Below are 3,411 nucleotides of genomic sequence, written 5' to 3'. Positions count from 1 at the left end.
CTCGGCCTCATGCGGCGGCCTCCGCTCGGGCCCATCCAAGCGGGGCCGCACAGGGCCTGCCAACTCCCTCGCCCTCTGCCCGGCGACGAGGGGCCGCAACCTCAGCCCAGGACGAGCGGGTGCCGACTCTCACCGAATTTAAGGCGAAGAGAAAAGAGCCAGAAATCCGCGATGTGGCGACAACTGCGGCGGTCTCTCCTCTGCGACCGGAACTAACGCGAGGAGGAGGAGGAGGAGGAGGAGGAGGAGGTAAGAGGTGCCACCCCCGCCCGGGCTGGTAACCTATCGCGAGATTTCTTTCTCTGGCGCCCTGCCCCGCCCCTCCCAGATCACTGCCCCGAGCCCCCGCCTTTTCCACTTTTGGGGGCTTGGGGTGGGAAAGCAGGAAGAGAGAGGAAGAAGGATTTTCAATCACTTCTTATTCCCTTATTGGGTTCCAGGTTTCCTGGACACTTATCATCGACTAGGCCATCGTTCGTTCACCGCCTCGTTATCCGGCGTCTTAGCGCATGGAGGGATTAGGAGGAAAGGTGTCTCTCATCCCCACCAGTCTCAAGAAAGTTGGACACGTCCGCTCCAGTCTCCCCCCGCCCCCCATCGACCCCTCCTCTTGAACCGGAAGTGGACGTTAGTGGGAGAGGGGCTGGGGCTGGGGCGGGGGTGGTGGCGTCCTGGGGCCCTTAGTGGGTAAAAGTTAAGTTTGGTTGGCCTGCCCTCGGTTCCAGGCAGGGTTGGGTAGAACTCGCTCAGACTAAGGCCAAAGCGGGGAGACAATGCCCTGCGGGGCTGGCTGGTTGGCGGCGGCGGCGGAGGGGCGGGTCGTGCACTTCCCTCTTAGAAGCAAGGGAAATCCGGACAGAGGATTGAGAAGGAAATTCTGTCCTCCGACTGTGACCACCACGCCTTTCGTGCTTTGTCGTTCTCTCTTGAGTGTGGTGGTTGTGGGGACTTGGAGGGCATCAGAATCCCCGGGAGGACTTTTAAAAACACAGTTTGCTGTGCCTCACCCGCGATGATGAAGGTCTGGTGTGAGACTCAAGAATGCATTTCTAAGAAGTTCCCAGTGATGCCTGTGCTGCCGATCTAGCGACCACATTTTTGAGAACCACTGGATTAGAGAGCATATCATCAGAGAGCTGGGAGAGAAGATAATGCGTGTGAAAGCACTGGACGTTATAATACAGTACAAATAATGTCTCCAGGATATAGCCTCATGTTTTTTTTCCGTTTGTTCCTTAAGCTGTTTGCCTCTCCATGGCTTCCTTACGCTCCTACCAGAGAAATCCCCCAAACAGGGTTTGTCCCTAAAATTACATTCCCTGGGGCCTGTTTCTCCCTCCTCTTTATCATTTTGGTAAATTAGTCTATGTAAGTTGACTTATTTTCCTTAACTAACCTCCCAACTTCATGGAAAATTACTTTCTCAGAGTTCTTTACTGAAATTATTGCCAAATCCAGTGATTCTGTCCTCACCCTTTGCCTCCTCTGAGCATTTAAAGTGGTATTACCCATCTCTTTAAGACATCGCAGCAACTGTCCTGGTTACCTTTCCCAATATTCCTTTGTATTTGCTGGTTTCTCTTTTCTGTACTCAACACCTTTTATCTTCTTCCATCATGTTTTATTACATGTGTCAATTTAAGAAATGTCCAAACCTGTAGAGAATTTTTATAAGAGCTTATTTGAGCCAAACTGACATGACAGAGTCGGGAAGCAAGATCTCAAGTGCCCTGGAAAAAGACAGTTTGCAGTCTTTTATGCCTTTGGAATTAAGGAGGGAACAGGAAGTTACAGGAAGGTGAGAAAAAGCAATGTAGGGGTGGATTGGATTACAGGATAGTTAACAAGGATATGTGCTCCCTTGAGGGTGGTTTAAGCCTTTGTGGGGTCTAAAAAAGAGGATTACTTCTGATATATTAACCTAGATGCACAAGAACAATGAACAGAGCTCGCTTATTAAAACCCTTTTACTAAAGAAATTATAGGCCTGGGACATGACTACCCACCATGACCTGCCCAGTTAGAAATTTATGATCAGATCACCTTACAAGGTTACTTTCAGATTTATTACCATGACCCTTTTTTGTCCACACGTCAGTTTCATACATTCCCAGGGACTTAACTTTTATCTCCATTTGAAAGAGTTCCAAATTCATCTATTGAATCATTAAATATTTGTTGAGTCTAAATTCTGTGCCCTTCCAGGCTGAATGAACAGCAGTGTGAAGGTACTGACATGTTGGAGGAACCAAAAGAGGCTAGTGTTACTGGAGCTTGGTGAGATGAGAGGGGTCTGAGGAGCAGAGGTAACTGACAAAGAGTCAGATCTCTAAGTCTATCCTTATCCCCAAATCCCTAACCTACACTACCTGGTATCTCGTCCACTGAGCGCCAAACTAAAAACTTAATACTATTGATTACTCTTCCCTCAGAGCATTTTTTTTCACTTCTAAATTCTGTTAAGGATATAATGTTTCACTAATAAAAAATATTAGCTACTTTTATATACTGACCTAGAGTCCTTAGGCTCTCTATGTAATAGAAATCGACAAGAGGCCAAACCAGAAGCTCAGAGAAAGTATGTTGGGGCTTATATTCAAGCACAAGGGAGACGGCATGGTCAGAGAGGGTCTCTAGCTGCTCAGGGCATTATATAGGACACAGTGAGGGAGGACTTGACATCAGATGGGGTGATCCTCTCCTTTCTTCCTGGTTATGGTGCTTGCATAAACGCAGCTGATGCTGAGGTCCTGGCGCAATCTTGGTAGGCCCAAAATGGTGGTGCTGCTCATTATCATCAACCTAGGAAGGTCGTAGAGTGGTCAACTCAGGGTTGCGTGCACATGTGGATGTGAGGGTCGACTGCCTGGGGGAAGTTTTGTGGTCGGAAAGTTACGTATCTTGGCCTCTGAAAGCTGCGGAACTAGCTGAGTGGTACCGGATCTGGCAGTTAAGAGTGGAACCAAGCTCTGTTCCTATTCTGTCTCAATTTTACTTCTCAAAACAACCCTATGATCTAGAAACTATATTAGACAAAAAAGGGTGATCTGATCATAAATTCCTAACTGAGCAGGTCATGGTGCGTAGTCATGTCCTAGGCATATAACTTCTTTAGTTAAAGGTTTATCTTCGCTTTAAGCAAGCCCTGTCCATTGTTTTTGTGTATCACAGTTAACATATCTTTGAAATAAGCTAACCACTCTCAAAGCACATAACCTTAACTATCCTACAATCCAATCACCGCCTTGATTTCTCCCACCTTCAAATAATGTTTACATTCCCTCCTTAATCCCAAATGCATAAAATAAACTTCAAAACTGTCACTCCTCAGAGCATTTGAGATCTTGCTTCCCAGCAATTATCATCAATTTTGGCTCAAATAAACTTATAAAAATTATCTACCAGTTTGAA

General features: G+C 46.8%; 1 protein-coding gene across 1 annotated transcript in view; it reads right to left on the bottom strand.

Annotated features, from left to right (window-relative positions):
- BZW1 (basic leucine zipper and W2 domains 1) overlaps window positions 1–287 on the bottom strand; it is a 14,563-nt gene extending 14,276 nt beyond the window's left edge. The window contains exon 1 of the mRNA XM_006921333.3: window positions 134–287. The gene's annotated coding sequence lies outside the window, so the exon portion shown is untranslated. The remainder of the gene's footprint in view (window positions 1–133) is intronic.
- Window positions 288–3,411: the final 3,124 nt, after the last annotated feature.

Source organism: Pteropus alecto, unplaced genomic scaffold (assembly GCF_000325575.1).
Source record: "Pteropus alecto unplaced genomic scaffold, ASM32557v1 scaffold3, whole genome shotgun sequence".
In the NCBI taxonomy this organism is placed as follows: domain Eukaryota; kingdom Metazoa; phylum Chordata; class Mammalia; order Chiroptera; family Pteropodidae; genus Pteropus; species Pteropus alecto.
Note: the sequence above shows the minus strand (reverse complement) of the source record. Positions and strands in the feature narration are given on the sequence as shown.